At 37.1% G+C, this 23,330-nt stretch overlaps 1 pseudogene; it reads left to right on the top strand.

Moving 5' to 3' along the window:
- LOC150042562 (vomeronasal type-2 receptor 116-like) overlaps positions 1 to 21,296 on the top strand; it is a 306,813-nt pseudogene extending 285,517 nt beyond the window's left edge.
- The last annotated feature ends 2,034 nt before the right edge of the window (positions 21,297 to 23,330 follow it).

The raw sequence follows: 23,330 nt of genomic DNA, 5'->3' as shown, positions 1-23,330 counted from the left end.
AGAATTTTTTTTTAAATTCTGGTTTGTTTTCCTTCTAGACTTCACCATTTCGCTAGAAAATATGTGGCTGTTTGCATTCCTTTGATATGTAATGTTTCTAATCCACAAAGACTTTTTAGACATTTTATTAAGTGAAATAAGCGAGACCCAAAGAAACATCCATGATTTCCCTCATTAGTAATTCTTAGTACAAATCTAGGACTCTCCTAGCTGAGGATCACAAAAGCTTTGTAGATATGGTCATATAGGATGAGGGCAAGCGAATTGAACTCCAGGATTTGGAAACAAGTGGTTTATCTTGGGAATTGTTGTTGTTAATACACAATGTGAAATTATTTCTGTTCTCTTTTTTTCCCTTATGGTTTACATCATGTTGTTACTGTATATAACTTTGTTACCTAGCATATTGTAAATGCATTTATTTGAAAGAAGAAAGGGAAAGGGGAAAAATAAGATGATTGGGAGAGGGTGGGTGAAGTGAAAATGGGAAAAAAAACCTGGGAAGTGGTAACAATGTTCAAGAAATAGTTTACCCACTATCCATGGATGTAACTGTTACCCCTATATATATCACCATGGCAATAAAATACAGTGACAAAAGAAGGAATATTCAACAGCAATAAGAATATAAAGACTTTTTTTTTAATTTCAAGGGTAGTATTATGGTAAATTTGGCCTTAGACATCTTTTCATTAAATATGGTAGGAGAATATTCTGTTTAAATCTCAGCATTTATAAGTCAAAAAAGAATCAAATTTGGGAAAACTTTGGCCAGAATTTCTTCACATCGGTTCCATCATTTTTTCTGTGCTCTGAGACTCAGTTAATTACTTAACCAGTTCTTTCATATGATGAATATCATAAGATTATGTTCTTCTTTTGTGACCATGGGGCTTGAACTCAGGGCCTGAGCACCGTCTCTGAGAATATTTGCTCAAGGCTATCACTCTGCTACTTGAAGCGGAGATCCACTTCTGGCTTTTGGGTGCTTAATTAGTATTTAAAGACTTAAAAGCCTCATGGACTTTTCCTGCTTGGGCTGGATTTGAACTGTGATTCACAGATCTTAGCCTCCTGAGTAGCTAGGGTTACAGATGTGAGCCACCAGTTCCAGCCACCTAATGTTCTGTTCATAGTTGGGTTTATTTAAATAATTTCAATATCTATGTCTTTAAGATAGTCAATATTTATTTTGTTATATTTCATCCTTTCTCAAATTAATCCAGTATATTTTGATCTGAATATAGATTTCATATTTAATAGTTGACTTCATTTCTTTTTCTTTTTCTTTTGGCCTGATCTGAGACTTGAATTCAGAGCTTGGGCACTGTCCTTGGAATTTCTCAAGGCTAGTGTTCTACCACGTGAATGTCACAGCACACTTCTGGTTATTTCTCTGTGTGTGTTACTGAGCAATCAACCCCAGAGTAATTGCATGCTAGGTTAGGCAAGCACTCTACCACTAGGCCATGCTCCAAGCCCCATTCTTTTTATGTATTTTCTAGCTATCTATTTAATATGCTCAAGCCTGGCTTTGCTTTGCCTTTCTTGCCTTTCCTTTCTTTTTGTGCTGGTACCAGGACTTGAACTTAGGGAATCACACTCTTACTTGGCTGTTTGCTCAGGGATCTACTACTTCAACCATACCTCCACTTCCTGCTTTTTACTGCTCAGGCTGGCTTCAAACTTTCATCAGATCTCAGTCTCTTGAGTAGCTTGATTACAACTGTGAGCATCCTTCACCTGCCTTTGAAATTTTTGCTTTGTGTGTTTTTAATTGTTGTTATTTTAAGTCAGATCCTAGATGTTTTTCATTTTCAAGGGGCTGCTGGATAGTTTATCTTTGATATTTGGGAAGTTCATTGTTTTGGGTCATGATTTAAATTTTATAAACAAGGACCAAAGAAATGTTTCATCTAGAGTTAATTATTTACATACGACTGAGGCCAAACCCTTGTTAGTATTCCATAATCTATAAAGTTTTCCATTTTGTGGATTTGGTTAAACACATATCTTGGCATTTTTTGAGCTATAGACATTGCTCTCCTAATAATTTCTGTTGGATTTTTCCCAAGCCTTGGGTAATTTCCTTCTCTACTTGGTTAATTAATAATCAAATGAAAAGTTGTAGGCATCCTTCTGTAGTTTCTGACCATTGTGTGTTTGTGCATCTTTCTCCTCTCCTGTGCTCTTATAACCATGGAAATATTTCCTAGGTTCTCAGATTGTCTTTCCTCTGAGTGAGTGGCTGACCCCAAGGCCAAGGTGTGTCAAGACTTTCAATGAAGTCAAACAAATGCTCTCTAAGTTAGCAGGAGTCAATAGGGGAGAGGGAGAGAGACAGAGAGAGACAAAGACAGAGACAGAGACAGAGAGAAAGAGACAGACAGACGGACAGACAGACAGACAGACAGACAGAGAGAAAATCCTTCACTTCCTAAAGCTGTTTCATACCTATTTTGTTTATTTTCAGATTTATTGATTAGGAGATAATATAAATCGATACTCTTCTGGGTTTTTCCTTTTGTTGCTGTTTTGTATTTTCTTTGTGATAGTCCTGGGGCTTGAACTCAGGGCTTGGGCAGTGTACTTGAGTTAGTGCTCTACCACCTGAACTATACAAACACGTCCAAATTTTCAGTGATTAATAAGAGATAAGTGTCTCATGGAGTTTATTGTCTTGGCTTGTTTTGAACCCTAATCCCTAGATCTCAGTCTCCTAAGTAGCTAGGATTACAGGCATGAGCCCTGGTGTCTTGCCATAAGTTCATATTATTTTACTCTATTTTTATCTACCATGGAAATAAGAATTAACTATAATGAGAAAGTGATGACATATAAATTGTCAAATGAAGAGTAGAAACTAACATTTATTTAGTGTGCCTGCCTTGGGCTATGCTCAGGCACCATTAGCTCAGCCACCATATGAGAGTAATACAATGAATTTAATTTATAGTTAAAGCAGAACCCAGAGTGTTTTATATAGCCATGCATTCTCTAAATGGCAGAGTAAAGAATTAAACCTTAGTCTGCTGGCAGAGTGGAGTCTGATTTCTTGTAAAAAGACATCCTCATAGTAGACATTTCTTAAAGACTTACACTAATGAATTCACCTACTTGAACGTGCATTGAAAGCTAGGCATTGGAGGCTTGAATTTGTAGTTGTAGTTGCTCAGGAGACTGGGATCTGAATACAAAGCCAGCCCAGGTAGAAAAGATCACGAGGCTCTTATTTACAACTAACCATCAAAAGCCTGAAGTGGAACTATGGCTTAAGAATGAAGCACCAGCCTTGAGTGAAAAAGCTAAGGGACATAACTTTGTCTCCGATTTCAAGAGCCAGTACTGGAACACACACACACACACACACTTGCACACACACACTTGCACACACAGATGTTTGAGCAGTCTATCCTAAGCTTGCTTCATGGAAGCTCGTGTAAGATCTGGTTTTCTCATATATAGTCAATACTTCACATAATTTTACAAAGAGAATAAATGAGAAATTGTTATGGATCTAAAACTAACTAAAATATAATGTATGTATGTATGTATGTATGTATGTATGTATGTATGTATGTATGTCTCTATCCTATTTTTTAATTTAGTTTCATTTTTCTTTGCCAGCCCTGGGCCTTGAACTCAGGGGCTGGACAATGTTCTTGCACACTTTTGCTCAAGACTAGCGGTCTGCCACATGAACTATAGCACCACTTTCAGGTTTTTCTGTGTATGTTTTACTCAGGAATTGACCCCAGGTGGTTGTGCATGCTAGGCTAGTACTTTACCACTAGGCTATGCTCCCATCCCATCCCTGACTATCTTCTACTTATCTATCATCTATCATCAATTGTTCGGCTATCTATGTGTATATATATATATATATATATATTTATATATATATATAAATATATATATATGTATCTATCATCCACCCAACCATTTATCATTAGTCTTGTTGGTATCTATCTTCCATAAATCCACCTATCATCCATCTATGTACCTGTCTATGTATGTACATGTGTACACATGTATGTATGTATGTGGGTACGTTTGTATGTTTGTATGTATGTATGTATGTATGTATGTATGTATGTATCTATCTATCTATCTATCTATCTATCTATCTATCTGTCTATCTGTCTAACTGTTTGTCTCTATTTTTGTTGGGAGCAAGTGTGGAATCAAACTGTACTTTGATTTGCATCAGATAATTGCTTGATTGTCTTATTGTTTTTTGGCCTTCTCCTGTTCAGTTGATCTGAGATTTACCATATGAATGTAACCCCTAACAGTTCCCTGATTAACCATCTGGATGTAACACCTGGCAGTGCCCTGGTCTCAAGAAGGGATATAAGCTTTGAGTTGAGAATAAACGAGGCGGCAGTTTTTGCCTGGGCTGCAGACCTCCTGGACCCGATGTGTTTGTCTCTCTTCTATTTTTTCCAGTCCCTGCCCCCTATTTCAGGAACCCCAATTTGCTGCCGGTAGGCCCTGGCATATTTTCTATTGTCTGTTTTTGCTATTCATTTGAAATTCTCATGTTTGTATGTTAGATAATTTTTACTGATTAGCCAATGGCTATTTTTCTTTCTGAATTTTAAAATGTGATGTGGTACATGTTTTTCACATGATTTATTTGAAGAACATACCTGAATTATTGCTGTTCACAGCCATTTCAGATATTAAATAATTGCACAGTTCAATGCTACTTGATTTATAATGACCTAAGGATAGTGTTTTACAAATCTATTTCCTTTTTAAAAATTATTTTATTATTTTTTCCAGTCCAGGGGCTTGAACTCAAGGCCTAAGCACTGTTCTTGGATTTTCTAAAGCCACAGCTTTTTCTCTAGCTTTTTCTATGTTTGTGCCACCAAGGATAAAACCCAGGTTTTCGTGAATGTTAGACAATCACTCTATCAGTAGGACAAACTTCCAGCCCCTCTCTTTACATTTATATGATAATTTTGTCCTGACACAGGGAAGGCACAGACTTTGACCTTTTCAAATGCCCCAGAAGTAGCTGATATTGGAATTCTTTCAGCTTCATTTTAGTTGACCAGCAGGGAAGAACGGACATCACCCGAGGATCCTTCTTGTATCACGCTTTATTGAAGAGCAACTTGATTGAAGGGAGAGCTGAAGCAGAGGGGCGCTGGGCAGGGAAGTACAATTGCTTATATAAGCCCAAGGAACACGGGGCTCTTTACCATTGGCTGCTCTGTTGCCAGGGCCATTTTAAAACTCCAGACTGGTCAGGCCCTTAACGTCATACACGCAGGCTCAGTGGGACGAGTAAAGGATCTGCACTCACATACCAAATAAGGAGAACTAAGAAGTTGTTTACAAGGAGTGAGGCAGGAAACAGGCGCCATCTTGTAATGGCGGCCGCTCCGGCTCCCCACATATTCACCAGTTAAAAGGTACATTACTTCACAAACATTGATACCCTTTCTCATGTCATGGTCCTCATGTCCTTTCCCAAGCCCCACCCCTCAGGTTGTTTTCTCCATTTCCATATCCTATTTCAAATAAACAAATAAGCATATATACAGTATATCAGATAACACAAAATACTGTGCCAATATGAGATAACCAATGGACAGCAAAAGAGACAAGAGATAACATAGTACATTAAGGACAACAATCACTTTATATATGGGTTTTAATACTACATCCTGGAGGTCCTTTCATTAGGCTCATACTGTAAGTCCTTATGTATCTAGTTTTTGCTCTACTGTGTATCTCTGCTAGGAGAGCCCAATGTTTCTACTTATTATGAAAATTGAGGGAAACCTTTGAACCTATGTTCTTTGAGTCTGGCTTGCTTCAATTAATATAATTTTTTTCTAAGTCTTTCCATTTCCTTACAAATGGGGTGATATCTTTATTTCTAACAGAAGCATAGAGTTCCATTGTGTATAAATACCACATCTTGTTGATCCACTCATCTATTGAGTGGCATCTAGGTTGGTTCCATATCTTTGCTATGGTAAATAATGCTACAATGAAAATTGTTGTGCTAGTGGATTTAGAATGCCCTTGTTTCTGTATGATTGGGTAAATTCCAAGAAGTGGAATTGCTGGTTCATAGGGGAGCTCTGTGTGTAGTCATTTCAGGAACTGTCATACTGCTTTCCATAGTGGTTGAACAAGTTTGCACTCACACCACCAGTGTAGTAGTGATCCCTCCTGTCCATATCCCCACCAGCAACTGCAGCTGCTAGATTTCTTAATCCTGGCCATTCTAACTTTAGTGAGGTGGAATCTTAGATTTGTTTTGATTTGCATTTCTTTTATGATCTGAGATGTTGAGCATTTCTTCATGTGTCTATAGGCCATTATTATTTCTTCTTCAGAGAAAATTCTCTTTATGTCTTTGGCCCATGTTTTAATCGGATGTTTGTTACTTTGGAGATTAGTTTTGGAGTCATTCAATTTTTTGAACTGTTGATATATTTTAGATATGAGTTCTTTGTCTGTTGTATGGTGAGTGAAGATCTTCACCCATTCTGTAGGCTTTTTATTTAATTCCTAGCTATGTCCTTTACCCTGCAGAAGCTCTGCAGTTTAATGTAGTCCCATTTATCCAGACTTCTCTGATTTGTTGTGTTTCTGGGTCCTTATTCAGAAAGTTTCGTCCTATGCCATGGAGACGTACTGTATCTCCTATTGCTTCTTGTCAAATTTTCAGTGTATCTGCTTTAACCTTAAGGTATTTGATCCTTTTTTAATTAATTTTGGGGCAGGGTGACAAAGAACAATCCAACTTTAGTTTTCTACAGGTTCATAACCAGTTCTGGCAGCACCACTTGTTGAAGAGGCTTTCATTCTTTCATTCTATACTTTTGGCCTGCTTATCAAAGATTAGGTGGCCATAGGTCTGTGGGATGATAGCCAAGTCCTAAGTTCTATTCCATTGGTGCAACTCTTTTGCCAGTATCAAGCTGTTTAGGTTACTATAGCTCTGTAATATAGTCTAAAATTTGGTACTGATATACTTCCAGTTCTGTTGTTTCTCCTAAGAATTGTTTTTGCTATATGGGTCTTTTATTATTCCGTATGAAATTTTGGATTGCCACTTCTATTTTCTTAAAGAATGACATTCGGATATTGATGAGTATGCATTGAATTTGTAGATAGCCCTTGGCAAAATTGTAATTTTCATGATGTTAATTCCAGGAGCATGGGAGGTTTTTCCATTTCCTCAGTTCTGCTTTAATTTCCTATTTCAGGGTTTTAAATTTTTCATCAAAAGGTCCTTTACTTACTTAGTTAAGTTAATTCCTAGGTACTTTATTTTCTTTGAGGCTATTGCCAAAGTAGTTGCTTTTCTGATTGTTGCCTCATTCCTCTCATTGTTGGCATAGAGGAAGGTAGTTGATTTTTGAGTGTTAATTTTATGCCCTGCTACATTGCCTAAGTTTTGAATCACCTCAAACACATTGGGAGTGGAGTCTATATGGTTCTTTAAATACAGAATTATGTCATCTGCAAACAAGCAATGTTTCACTTCCTCTTTCATATTAGGATCCCTTCTATGCTTGCTTCTTGCCTTATTGCACTGGCTAGGAATTCTAATACTATGTTTAAGAGAAGTTGAGAGACTGGCCATCCTTGTCTTGTTCCTGATTTTCGAGGGAATGTATTTAGCTTTGCCCCATTAAGTATTATGGTAGCTGTGGGTTTGTCGTACACAGCCTTTATTATACTGAGCAATGTTCCATGGATTCCTAGTTTCTCCAGAACTTTTAGTATAAAGGGGTATTGGATCTTGTCTCAAACCAACAATTTTATATAATACCTTAACAGCTTGGATAAAGAGCAACAAACCAATCCCAATATAAGTAGTAGGAACCACATTATTAAAAACCATTGCAGAAATAAATGAATTACAGACAAAACACATAGAAAGAATCAACAAAAGAAGGAGTTGGTTCTTTGAAATGTGAACAAAATTGACAGACCATAAGCAAATATCCCCCCCACCCAATTTGGCAGCATACCAAAATAAACAGAATGATGGAAAAGAATGGAAATATCATAAAGAAATAACCAAGATACAGACCCTCATATGGGAATATGTCAACAAATTTAAGCATCAAGAAGAAATGGATGAATTTTTATGCAATATTGACATACACCAACTCAACCAAGAAGTCCTAAACCAACTAACTAGACCTACTTAGAGTATTGAAATAGAAATGGCAATAGGAGACTTCCCATCCTAGAAAAGCCCAGGCCCTATGGATTCATATCTGAATTCTATAAGTCCTTCAAATCTGAGCTCACACCAATACTCCTCAAGCTCTTCAATGAAATTGAAAGGGAAGACTTTTTACCAAACTCATTTTATGAAGCCAGCACAACCCTCATCCCAAAACCAAACAGGGACTCATCAAAGAAAGACATCTATAGACCTATATCTTTGACGAATATTGATGGAGAACTTCTCAACAAAATACTGGCCAACCATCTTCAACAACTCATCAAAAATTATGCACTATGATCATCAGGATTCATTAGAGTAATACAAAACTTCTTCCATACATAAGAGTCTGTAAATATAATTCACATCAACAGGAGCAAGTAAAAGAATCACCTGTTTATCTAAATAAATTTAGAAAAGCTATGTAATAAGGTACAACATGCCTTCATGCTATAAGCTCTGGAGAAACTGGGACTCCATGGAGCATTCTTCAGTATAATAATGGATGTGTATGACATACACACAGCTAGCATTATACATAATGGCAAAAAACTAACGCCCCTCTCTCCATTCATCTTTAATGTACCATTAGAATTCCTAGCTAGAGCAATGAGGCAAGATGCAAATATAAAGGGAATCCAAATAGTAAAAGAGGAAGTGAAACTTTCTTCTTTGGAGATGACATGATTCTATATTAAAAGAATCCTATACATTTCACTCCCAAGTTGCTTGAGCTGATTTGAAACTTAAGCCGGTAGCAGTGTATTAAATCAACCCTCAGAAATCAACTGCTATTTTATTTGCCAACAATGAGAGACACAGGAGACAATCAGAAAAGCAACTCCGTTTGCAATAATCCCAAAGAAAATAAAGCACTTAGGAACTAATGTAACTAAGAATTTAAAGGACTTTAAGAAAAACTGAAAACGGAAATTAAAGCAGAACTGAAGAAGTGGGAAAACCTCCAATGTTCTGGGATTGGAAGAATTAACATCATGAAAATGGCAATCCTGCCAAGGACTATCTACAAAGTCAATGCAATACCCATCAATATTCCAATGTCATTCTTTATGGAAATAGAAGAGGCAATTCAAAATTTCATATGGACTATTAATTGACCCTGTATATACTGTTACAATATTTTAAATATGCCTAATTGTTTACTTGAAATTGGATAGGGAAGGGGGGAAATCAAGATGAGTGGGGTGGGAGAGATGGACATGGGGACCATGACATGAGAAAGGTTATCAACATTTCTGAAGAAATGCACCTTCTATCTGGTGAAAATAATGTAATGCTCCTATTAATTACAATAAAATTATATTGAAAAAAGACCCTGTATAACACAAACAATCCTTAGCAGAAAGAACAACCATGGAGGAATATCAATATCAATCTTTAGCATATGAATAGTGCTGAGGACTAATTTAATAGAACTGAAGACCCAGAAGGCAACCCCACCTAATCCTTCTTATAGGAGCCAAAAATTTCAATGCAAATAAGACAATCTCTTCAACAAGTGGTGCTGGCAGAATTGATTCAGCACATACAGAATATTAATGTTGGATCATTCTATGTCACCCTGCATCTGGATTAATCCCAAATGGATGAAAGTCCTTGAAGTAAATCAGATACTCTGAAAACTTTACAAGAAGGAATAGAAGAGACAATAGGTCTCCTTGACACAGGTCAAACTTTCTTAATAATGACCCAGAAGTACAATAATCTAGCATCCTAACATCAGGTCACTTCCCTATGTGCTGGTTCTCTTTATAATTTAATGGGTTTTAATTGTTTGTCAGCAGAAATTCAAACATATATGAAATACTTGACATTTGGAGATCTGCATCATGAAATTTTATCCTGCAGAGTCTTCATGGAAACACCGTTAAGTGATTTAACTTCATTTTATTTCCTCTTAAAAATGTAATAAATGTGTAACTATATTCTGAAAAGGAGTTGAATTATGTTGACCAAAGTGATGTAAATATTCAACTTCAGTGTCCCGTTTCACACATTTTTATGTGTCCAATCACAACCAAGGAACACGGTTAACTATTTTGTTTGGGTAGATATGATGCCTTCCTTAGATATTTAATAAATACCATTAGATAGATGGATCAATGATAAATAGATATGGATATGTAATAATATGTAAAGATTTTAAGTATACATTCCAATTAAAAAACCTTCTAATTATAGAAAACAGAATTCACTCCTTAGATCTTATAGCGTGACTATCTGGACTTCAGTATAATGTCCAAGAGTATATTTTTTTTACCATCTACTGTGTTTACTTATAGATTTATATAGATATTTTAGACAGAAAAAAATGAAGGAAACAATGCAACCAATATATCTGTGGGTCTGGCTTACTTCATATAATATTTTCCACATCTTTCCATTTCCTTCTGAATGGTGCAGAATCTTATGGAAGTAGAGAATTTCAATACCTCCTTTCTTGATCCATTTGTCCTTTGTGGGACTTTATTCTGAGTTCTGGAAGCAATGACAACTGTTGAGAAATTCTTAGCCACCATGTTGACTTCAGCTCTAAATGCCCCCCAACCTGTGCACACCAAACCAAAAAATGTGCTGATTATTTCCTCACAGACCTTTTTTCTCTATGAACACACTTCACACCTTGGAAACTGTAACCAGGCATCCCAGGATACCCTAAGTTGTGAATGATCCTTGTTTTTTAGTACCCATATATTAAAGAGCTAAAACTTAAAGTATTACAATATGGATAAAAAAGGAAACATTTTGTTTAGGCAGTAACTTCCTGATTAAAAATTCAAAGAGCTTACAAAATAAAAGCAAGAATCGACAAATGGATTACATCAGACTATTTAGCACAACAAGTAAAAAGTTAGTGGATTGAATATGTGGTTTCAGGAACATCATTGTTTCCTTAGGCAATAGTAAATGGATGCATGTGTGGAGGCATATGTATGTGGAATTCTAATTGAAACCTGCTTGAATCAACTACCAACGTTCTGTAGCTGTTTTGGGCAATGGGTGTGCAAACTGACCATCTGAGTATGATGCACTAATATCTTTGGTTGACATCTCACTAGCGTACAATTTTTTCTACCCATTTCACTGCATACCTAAAATGGCATACTCTGATGCTATCCAGCTAAATCATCCAAAATGGCTTTCATGCAAATAGTTTCTGGACACAGGCATTAACCAAATACATCAAAGATACCCTCCTCCATGGGAGTCAATCTCTGGTGTCTTGGAGGAAATCATAGCACCTTGGATAATGAAGGAGAATGTGCCAACATGTTTTCCAACACGTGTTTTTCTCCTGCATGAAAGGCCACAAATGCAGAGCCCCAGGGAAGTTTATTACTCATTCTTCCTGTGAATTCACTATAGGCTTACACATCTAGTTCTACAGCATTACATCTCTGTCAATAAAAAGACACATATGTACTTACACAGAGATTTATGAATACACATACCTGACCTAGTGGACCCCACTTCCTGCCAGAATTTCAGCTGGGCAGAATCTTCAGAGACGTACCATTTGATTCCCATAATCATTCTTCTTCAGCTTCCTCTCTCCATCAGTTTCTTGGCTGACACTAACTGCTTTTCTACAATGAAGCAGCAGGCACACATGGATGGAGATGTGGTGATTGATGGTTTTTTTGCTCTCTAAACTTTGGGAACAGATCGCAGAAACAGTGATGGTCCTGGAGATGAACAGTACAATCCGCAAGTAACTCAACATTTCATTTCCATTTGTGGATTTGTTTTGGGGATGGGCATGGCTGATGGAATTCTATGTTCACACATGAATGCTCTGTATCCTCTACCATCACCTCCTATCCCTATGCAAGAGAAACACCTTAGTTTCTTTATTTTATCTTGAATCTACCTTTAAGTGATTTCTTGCCTGTTTGTAGAAGAGGACTCTTAGTTTCATTTTGTGTATCATATTTCCAGGACAGTAAGCTCTTCATAATTTTTACTTGTTTTATTTCCTCTTTGTTTTTGTAGAAATGCCTCTTTTTTTCTTTTTTCTTGATACTGCATTTTCAACCAATCTCCTTTACTGTTTTAATTTGGATTTTATTATAAATGTGAAATATAAAGAGGTTAAATTTATGTAAGTCAAGTATTGAGTGCCTTTTTTTGAACAGTGTCACTCTTCCCTCATTTTCTCCCACTCTTTGACCTCCTAACTCTACTCCACTCCCCACATCAAACTGTAAAGTTCACTGCGAATACAGTGTCTCATATCACTGAGTTGCCTCGTCCTTTGACCTACTCTTTCTCCTAGATTATTTCATTCCTTTTACTAACTTGAAGGTTGTTCTTTCTAGTTCTTTGAGATTCTGTGTAAATACTTCAGTTCAGTGTCTGTTCTTTTACTTTCTTTTATGTTTATTTTATTTTAAGTTTTTAAATTTTTATTGTACATGAGGAACAGAGTAGTTGCATAATTCAGATAATGAGTATATTTCTTGCTGAGCAGTGTGAATCCCTCTTTTATTTTCTGTTTTAACCATTCAGACTTTTCTCATGCCAAGTTGTACAGTACATTTCCACCATAATATCTAATGTCTGCTGAATTGGTTCACCCTTTGTTCTGCCCCATCTGTGTTTCACATTCTCTTCCCCAAATCAGACCATCTTATATGCAAGATTAAGTAGAGAAATAAAAACGATGATGAAAGGGAATAAACCAAAGAAAAAAGATAGGAAAAAAAACAGAAAAAAAGAGGAAAAAAGAACAGCAAATAGTACTGTAAAAAATCTCGTGTTTCTTGAGATATAGTGCAGATTCTTTAGCTCAGTATCTGTCTGCTTGATTTAATGAAAGGTTACAGTTTCTGTTATTTCTCCCATCCCCTTTTATATACATATGGTTTTCATTTTCATTTTTTCCAAGAATAGCTTTATTTAGTGAAGTTTGTCTTGAAAAACAATTCACTATCATAAATTATTTATTTAATTAATTTGGACGCTTTTCTCATTATTATTTTACTATTTAATTACGTTTCACAAGTGATTCATTTAGCTTTCATATTATGTGAATCTTTTCCTCATTAATTTCTGGCCTTCTTACCATATGTCTGCATGTGTGCTCAATACACTTTCAATGTTACTTTTTAAAATCTGGCTGACTTTGTGTCCCATACGATAATTTCTCCTAGTGATCATTTCTCAGTATGTTGATGAGCAAAGTTTTATCCAGATGTTGAACAAAATATTCTGAGTCTGTATTAGGCTATCCTGATCAAGTGTGAAATTGAACTCTGATTCTTCCCTGTTAATTTTGTCTGGATGATCCCTATATAAAATCTTCAGCTAGTATTGGATTGAGGAGTATTTCAAAGTTTGATTAACATAGTTCAGTGGTTGGATAGTGTGTAAGCAAATACACATTTCAAACTGCAATTTCATCTTTACATTTGATCCTTTCATTACATTGTAATTGTGTCACTTTTTGTCACTTTAATTCAAGTCTGTTGGATGTGAAAGTTTAAGATACGGCAGCTTTCTTTTAGATTTCATTTGCATGGACTACCCTTTCTTATATTCACTGAGGGGCGTTGATGGTGAAGTGCGTTTCTTGACATCACGGTATCCTTTGATATTGAGTTTTGCTACATTTAGTCATTGTAACTTTTTTTGGCCATCGGGGCTTGAATTAGGAGTCTGGGCATTGACACTGATTTCTTCACATCAAGGCAACTACCCTACCCTTGAGCCACACCACCACTTCCAGTATTCTAGCAGTTAACTAGAGATGAGTCTCACAGACTTTAGTTCCTGGGCTGGCTTTGAAATTTGATCCTTAGATCTCAGCCCCCAGGATAGTTAGGATGTCAGGTGTGAACCACTGCACCTGGCCATTCTAATTTTTATTGGTAGAATTTCTGGCATTTCCATTCACAATCATGGTTTTCAGATCACATTGCAACACAGCTAATATGTGACTTGTTCTCTGTGTTAACTGAAGCTTCTTTCACATTATTTTAAAAATTGTAATTAATAGTAGGGATATATTAAATTCGTCATATAGAAGGTGCATTACTTCACAAAAATTGATACCCTTCTCATGCTTTTGTCCCCCTTTTCCATCCCGCCTCACCCTCCCCTCAACTTTTTCCCCCTTCCCTATCGTATTTCAAATAAACAAATAAATATGCATGCAATATATCGGATACCAAGGTAAGATACTGTAACAATATGAGATAACCAAAGGACAACACAAGAAATGAGAAATAACATAGTAAATGAAGAACAACAGTAACATCTCATAGGATTATTGTTTCTATATCCTGATTATCTTTTCATTTAGCCTCATCCTATGTGGCTTTATGTATGTAGGTTTTGCCCTATTGTAAACCTCTGCTAAGAGAGTTCAAGGTTTATAATAATTATGAAAAATGATGGAAACCATTGACCCTATGCTCTTCTCAGTCTGAATTACTTCACTTAATTTGACTTTTCCTAAGTCTTTCCATTTCCTTTATGCTGTTCTTTCTGATGGCAGCATAGAATTCCACTGTTAATAAATACCACATCTTGATGACCCAATCATATACTGAGGGGCATTTTGGTTTGTTCCATAGATTTGCTGTGGAAAATAGTCTTGCAATGAGCATCATTGTACTAGTGCAATTAGTATGTCCTTGTTTCTGGACCATTTGGTAATGCCAAGTACTGGAATTGCTGGGTCACAGGGGAGCTCTATGTGTAGTCTTTTGAAAACCCACTATACTGCTTTCCATAGTGGTTGAATGAATTTGCACTGCCAACACTAGTATAGTAGTGATATCTCCTGGCATCATCCCCACCAGCATCTGCTATTATATTTCCTGATCCTGGCCATTCTAACTGGAGTGAGATGGAATCTTAGAGTTGTTTTGATTTGCAATTCTTTTATGGCCAGAAATATTGAGCATTTCTTCCTGTGTCTATAAGCCACTCTAAATCTTTGGCCCCTCTTTTAATAGGATAGTTGTTTGGAGATTAGTTTTGGAGTGATTCAATTTTTTGAATTTTTGATATATTTTAGATATTAGGCCTTTGTTTGTTTTATTGTTAGTGAAGTTCTCCTACTCTGTAGACTTTTACCCTTAAAATTTATCCCTTGTTGGATACAAGCAATATACTACTGCAATAACTTCTACTTAGGTAGGTGAGCTACAAATACTATGATTTGACGGCAGTCCAAGTATGACTTTTTGTGAGACTCTTAAATTCATTTAACCACCAGGAACGAAGGGCTGGGGCTAGTGACTTAAATATCTACTGAGGAAGCCGATGTCCTCACATCTAAGATTACGGTTGTGTTTGAAGTTTAACCTGTCAGTAAAATGTTTGAGATTCTTATCTCAATTGGCCACCAAAATCTTCAGAAGGACGGTGGGGCAAGTGGTAGAGTGCTACCCTTATGGGAAAAACAGTCTGGGACTGGGAATTTGGCATAGAGGTAGATTTGCTTGCCTAGCATGCATGAACACCTGGGTTCAATTCCTCAGTACCACATACACAGAAAAAGCTGGAAGTGGTGCTTTGGACCAAAGAAAGCGCCTAGGCCCTTAGTTTATGCCTCAGGACTGGAAAAAAAGCCCAAGGTCAATGCACAGATCCTGAGATCAAACCCCAGGACCAGTATCAAAAAGTAGACATTAACATTGATTGTTTAAAATAGCAATGATTTACAATAGCATCATAAAATACAACTCCCATATTTCTTAGGAATTTTTTAACACTTTCTCCAGGTAACACAGGAATCATTTCATGTGGTTGAAATGTTTACTTTGCTACATTGTGTGGAGGCTTTATTCAGTCGGTAGTTGGTCTACTATTTTAAGCGTCTTCAAGGAATCCTTGAGTGAGCCTGTGTGAGAAGATTCTCACTTCATGGCCACTAGAAAGTAAGTCGATAATATGTCTTGGCCTAGGGGTAAAGTGCTTGCCTAGCATGCATGAAGCCCTGGGTTTGATTCCTTAGTTACCACATACACAGAAAAAGCGAGAAGTGCTGCTGTGGCTCACATGCTAGAACACTAGCATTGAGAAAGTGCAAGGATAGTGCCTAGACCCTGAATTCAAGCCCCATGACTGGCAATAAAAAAGAAATAATATGCTTAATGGAACACTATGTTAAAACGATATATTTTTGGAATATTATGTAAAATTCTGAGCAGTTACTGACACATATGTGATTTTCTCAGCCTACTGATTTTGTCTGTGGTGAGAGTAGTGGTCCTGGATTCAGAAAATCTCCTCAGGAGGGAAAGGCTGCCTGTTGCTTTGATTGCACACCTTGCCCAGACAATGAGATTGCTAATGGAACAGGTAAGCTCATGTCTTAGGGGGAAATTCATACTGTCTCCTAGTATCTCATCCATGCAAGTCAATACAAATGCAGAATTGCAGATTCAAATTCTTCCTCCTTTCCTTAGTAATTTAATTGGGACAGTGGTTGCTACTTCTTTTCGGGAAAAAAAAGACATGGGCTGTGAATTACATGTAGGACTTTTTCTGGTCTTTTGTATGTATGTTTACTCAATTACTCAGTAATGTAACTTTAACTTCTATCACATTACATGCAAAGAATTTTTAAGCACAATATCTATATCTCAATATTAACTTTGAACTACAAAAACACACAGATTTTGCACATTTTTACTTCCTATTACTTAGAAATCTTGGGACAGCAGAGCAAGTGCTCTGGGTTGGGTTGATTTAAGCATCAGGCACAGGGTCGGGAGTTTGGCCTAGTGGTAGAGTGCTTGCCTAGCAAGCACAAAGACCCAGGTTCAATTCCTTGGTACCTCATACATAGAATGACGGGAACTGGTGCTGTGGCTGAAATGGTAGAGCTCCAGCCTTGAGGAAAGCCCATGGACAGTGCTCAGACCCTGAGTTCAGATCCCAGGACTGAAAAACAATAACAAAAAGGAACAGAATCAGGCACGATTATTGTGCATAGCATGACTTTATATCTTTAAAGAGTGATTTGATTATCTGTTCCTGTAGAGATGAATAGAAGAGACAAACATAAAAACTGAATGGAAGGACCACAGTGTGCTACAGAGACATACAGGAACATGCAAGGTTTATTCCACAAATGTTTATTTTTTGCTAGTGCTGGCCCTTGAACTCATGGACTGGCAAGTTTCCTTGAGTTTCTCAAATTCACGGCTAGCGTTTTACTACGTTAGCTACATCACCACCTCCATCTTTTTCCGTGTATGTGGTCCTAAGTAATCAAACGCAGAGCTTCATGCATATCTGGCAGGCACTATACCAAGAGGCAACACTCCTGGCCCCAATATATAAAATTTTGAATGAGGGTTCGACTTGTGTACATAAGTCTGAGAGTTTATATGATCAACCTGGATTCATCACAGGGAGGCAAAGCTGGTTCAACATACGCAAATCAATTAATATAATTCAACACATCAACAGGAGCAAGGACAAAAATCACATGATTGTCTCAATAGACGCAGAAAAGGCATTTGACAAGATCCAACACCCCTTTATGTTAAAAGCTCTGGAGAAACTAGAAATCCATGGAACATTCCTCAATGTAATAAAGGCTGTGTATGAGAAACCTACTGCTACTATTACACTTAATGGTGAAAATCTAAAGCCATTCCCTCTAAAATCAGGAATGAGACAAGGATGTCCACTTTCTCCACTCCTCTTTAACATAGTAGTAGAATTCCTAGCCAGTGCAATAAGGCAAGAAGCAAGCATAAAGGGGATCCAAGTAGGGAAAGAGGAAATCAAACTATCCCTCTTTGCAGATGACATGATTCTGCATTTAAAGAATCCTATAGACTGTACACCCAAGCTCCTTGAGCTGATTCAAAGCTTTGGAAGAGTAGCAGGCTATAAAATCAACCCTCAAAAATCAACTGCCTTCCTTTACGCCAACAGTGAGAGGAACAAGGCAATAATCAGGAAAGAAACTCCTTTCACAATAGCCTCAAAGAAAATAAAGTACCTAGGAATTAGCTTAACTAAGAATGTAAAGGACCTTTTTGACGAAAACTTTAAAACCCTAAAAAAGGAAATTAAAGCAGAACTAAGGAAATAGAAAAACCTCCCATGCTACTGAATTGGAAGAATCAACATTGTGAAAATGACAATATTGCCAAGAGCTATCTACAAATTCAATGAAATACCCACCAACATCCCAATGTCATTCTTTAAAGAAATAGAAGAGGCAATCCAAAATTTCATATGGAATAATAAAAGACCCCGTATAGCAAAAACACTTCTTAGCAGAAAGAACAGCGCTGGAGGAATTTCAGTTCCAAAATTTAGACTCTATTACAGAGCTATAATTCTCAAAACAGCTTGGTACTGGCACAGGAACAGGTCTGAAGACCAATGGAATAGAACTGAGGACCCAGATATTAAATCACAGACCTATGGCCACCTAATCTTTGACAAGGGAGCCAAAAAAATAGAATGGAAGAAAGACAGCCTCTTCAACAAGTTGTGCTGGCAGAACTGGTTAAGCACCTGCAGAAAAATAAAGCTGGATCCTTCTTTGTCACCTTGCATTAGAATTAACTCCAAATGGATCACAGACCTGGAGGTAAAAGCTGACACACTGAAAACTTTACAGGAAGGAATAGGAGATACACTAGGCCTTCTTGGCACAGGTCGAAATTTTCTTAATAAGGACCAAGAATCACAACAAATCAGAGAAAGGCTGGATAAGTGGGACTGCATTAAACTGCAGAGCTTTTGTATGGCAAAGGACATAGCTAGTAAACTAATCAGGAAGCCTACAGAGTGGGAGAAAATCTTCACCAACCAAACAATGGACAAAGGCCTCATATCTAAAATATATCAACAACTCAAAAAATTGAATCACTCCAAAACTAACCTCCAAAGTAACAACCATCCCACTAAAAAATGGGCCAAAGACTTAAAGAGAGTCTTCTCTGAAGAAGAAACAAAAATGGCCTATAGACACATGAAGAAATGCTCAACATCTCTGGTCATAACAGAAATGCAAATCAAAACAACCCTAAGATTCCACCTCACTCCAGCTAGAATGGCCAGGATCAGGAAAACGAAGGACAACAGATGCTGGAGGGGATGTGGCCAGGAGGGATCACTACTACACTGTTGGTGGGAGTGCAAACTCGTCCAACCACTATGGAAAGCAGTGTGGCAGTGCCTCAAAAGGCTAAACATAGAACTCCCCTATGACCCTGCAATTCCACTACTTGGCATTTACCCAACCATCCAGAAACAAGGACATACTAAACCCACTAGCACAACAATGTTCATTGCAGCACTATTCACCATAGCAAAGATATGGAACCAACCTAGATGCCCCTCAGTTGATGAGTGGATCAACAAGTTGTGGTATTTGTACACAATGGAATTCTATGCTGCTGTCAGAAAGAATGACATCGCCCCATTTGTTAGGAAATGGAAAGACTTAGAAAAAATCATATTAAGTGAAGTAAGCCAGACTCAAAGGAAGTTAGGCTCAATGGTTTCCCTCATTCATCATAATCAGTAGAAACCTTGGGGTCTACTAGCAGAGATTTGCAATAGAGCAAAATCTTGATACATAAGGACATATAATGTGAAGCTAATTGAAAGGACCACCAGGATATTGAAACAAAAGCCATATAATGAATAATTGTTGTCCTTAATGTACTATGTTGTCTCTCATCTCCTTTGCTGTCCCTTGGTTATCTCATATTGGTATAGTATTTCACTTTGTTATCTGATATATTGAATTTATTTGTATTTGGATATTTGAAATTTGATAGGGAATGGGGGAAAACCAAGACGGGTGAGGGGCGTTGAGGGGGAGGGAAACGGGTACCAAGACATGTGAAAGGGTATCAATGTATGTGAATTAACGCACCTTCTATCTGGCAAATATCATGTAACCCTTTTACTAATTACAATAAAAAATTAAAAAAAAAAGTCTGAGAGTTTAATCAGCATGAAGAAGAAATGAAATAATTTGTAGGATATTCAAAATGGCAATAAAGAATATGAACAATCATCATTGGCAGTAAAGAGTTTCACTCAGACTAAAATATGAGATTGTAAGAATTACTCTCAGAACATGAAGAATGCATAAAAGTAATACTGAGCATATCTGGCAACATTTACTTTATGCTACCAAATTTTCACATGTCAGAATGTTTGCTTTTTAAGTACTGAAAAAGGACTCATGACAATTTGATTTTCTTATGAGATTTTTAGCAGTGTGTGAAATGGCAACACAGTATGCCAACACAGTATGCCAACACAGAGAGTAATCAGTGCTTCCTAAGGGTTGCAAGTTTCCTGGCTTATGGAGAACCCTTGGGGGTGGCGTGGCTTGCATTGCTTTTTACCTACCATCACAGCCCTTGTTATAGGGGTGTTTGTGAAATATAAGAAGACTGCCGTTGTCGAGACTAATAACCAGGCTTTCAGCTACATCCTGCTCATCTCCCTCATCTTCTGCTTTCTCTGTTCCTTGCTCTTTATTGGCCATCCCAACACAGTCACTTGCATTCTACAGCAAATCACATTTGGAATTGTGTTCACTGTAGCTGTTTCAGCTGTCTTGGCCAAAACTGTAACTGTAGTTCTGGCCTTCAAGGTCACTCTTCCAGCAAGAGGGATGAGGTAGCTACTGGTATTAGGGTCTCCCAACTACATCATTCCCATCTGCACCCTGATCCAGGGGGCTCTCTATGGAATTTGGCTGGGAACCTATCCTCCCTTCATTGACACAGATGCATACTCTGAACATGGTCACCTCATCATGTTATGTAGCAAGGGCTCCCTCACTGCTTTCTACTGTGTCTTGGGATACCTGGGCTCCCTGGCCTTGGCCAGCTTCACTGTGCCTTTCTTTGCCAGGAACCTGCCTAGCACCTTCAATGAAGCCAAATTCCTGAACTTCAGAAAGCTGTTGTTCTGCAGTGTCTGGCTCAATTTCCTGCCTATTTACCACAGTGCCAAAGGGAAAGTCATGGTGGCTGTAAAGGTCTTCTCTATCTTGGCCTCCAGTGCTAGACTTCTGGGTTGAATCTTTGCCCCCAAATGCACATCATTTTGTTAAGGCCAGATAGAAATTCCATGCATGGCATCTGGGACAGAAGACATCTTCAAACAAATAGGCCCTCTTAAGGTGAAATTTAAATATTTGACCAAAATATTTACTAATTTGTCTTCTTGGAATCACTTCAACATATGAGTCACATTCATTTCTCTAGTAATGGTACAGTCACAAAGAGTAGCCAGAGCCAGGTAAATTTGAATTTTTTCTGTATTTTTTGGTTCTTTCTATTTGCTCCTTATTAACCTTCCATCTCCTTCCATCTTCACCATTATATTCTGTGTGTATATTTGTATGTGTGTGTGTATGTGTATGTAAGTGTGCGTGTATATGTGTGTATTTGTGTGTGTGTGTGCGTGTGTGTGTGTGTGTTGTGTGCGTGTTCATGTATAATAGGACTTGAACTCGGCCTGGCCACTGTCCCTGAACTCTACAGCTCTAGGATACCACATTCCCCTTTATCCAAGTCCCACCTCCCATTTTCTAGAGGTTAATTCGAGGTAAGAGTCTCAGGTCCTTTTGTTCCCGGGCTGCTTTGAAGCTTGATCCTCAGATCTCAGCCTCCTAATTAGCTAGGATTATAGGCATAACCCACCACAACCAGCTTCACTATTCTATTTTCACTTCTAATTTGTTTTCTTATATTGCTTTATTAATAACGTCTAAAATTCCTTATTTTGTGTCAGTTCTGGGGCTTCAATTTAAAGTTTGGGTAATGTCACTGAGTATTTTTGTTCAAAGCTAAGTGCTTTATGTCTTAAGCCACAGCCTCACCGTTGGATCTTTGGTGGTTAACTCAAGATAACATGCTCATGAGCTTTCTTGTCCAGGTTGGTTTCCAACTGTGTTAATCAGATCCCAGCTCTTTGAGTACCTAGGAACTAAATTTTATAGTACCTTAACTTCTTGCATGCATATCATTATGCTGCTTTGTCCTCAAATACATTTCAATAATATTTTCCTATTAACATGTTCCATGATTTCAGTTACTCATTACTGCATTTTATTTAATAGTTTCTATTCCCACATCTGCTTTTTGCAGTATTTTTAAATCTGTTTGTTTAAATCAATCTACCTTGCCCATCCTCTCTAGTTCCCTTCCATCTCTCTTTTCTTTTTCCCTCTTTTTCCTCCTCCTACTTTCTTCTATATGGTTTTCTATATGGCTCCTTTTTCTATATAGTTTTAGAATTTCTGTATTGACTATATATCCTACATAAATATACTTCTAATGTATATCACAATGTATTAAATTTATGAAGCAATGGCTGGAGAAAAATGTAGATTCCTAAGTTTGCTTATACATCGCTGGATATGCTTTTCAACATATACTTGTTTAATTACTTTTCACATATTTTAATTTTAATTAATAGAAGGGTTACATTGCGTTCACCAGATACATTAATTCACATACATTGATACCTTTCTCATGTTTTGTTCTCCATTTCCCTCCTTCCCACCCCCACTCCTCATCTTGTTTTCCCCCCTTCCCTATCCAATTTCAAATAACCGAATACAAATATATCCAATATATCAGATAACAAAGTGAGATAGTGTAACAATATGAGATAACCAAGGGACAGCAAAAGAGATGAGAGACAACATAGTACATTAAGGACAACAATCACTCATTATATGGCTTTTGTTTCTATATCCTAGAGGTCCATTCATTTAGCGTCATAATATAGGGCCTTATATATCTATGTTTTGCTCTATTACAAATCTCTGTCAAATTATTTTTAAATTACAGAACATACATATATTAGATGTACTTGGTTTCTGATGATTATAACAATGTTACATTCTATTACCATCTTTTTATGAAAGTCATTTTTCATTATTTTAAATAGACTGAATTATTGGGCTGTATACATGTTTAAGAAACATAACTATTTAAGACATAGTGTCACATAATGTCCATTCTTCCCGTTCATTTTTATTTTACCTGTTTAAGTTAATGTTTCTATTGAGTAAGTGATTATATACTGATAATCACTTACTGAAGTGAACTTTTTTAACGTATTTTTAGACTGCTCT

This window comes from Megascapheus bottae, chromosome 35, assembly GCF_031878675.1.
Source record: "Megascapheus bottae isolate mThoBot1 chromosome 35, mThoBot2.hap1, whole genome shotgun sequence".
NCBI lineage: Eukaryota > Metazoa > Chordata > Mammalia > Rodentia > Geomyidae > Megascapheus > Megascapheus bottae.
Note: the sequence above shows the minus strand (reverse complement) of the source record. Positions and strands in the feature narration are given on the sequence as shown.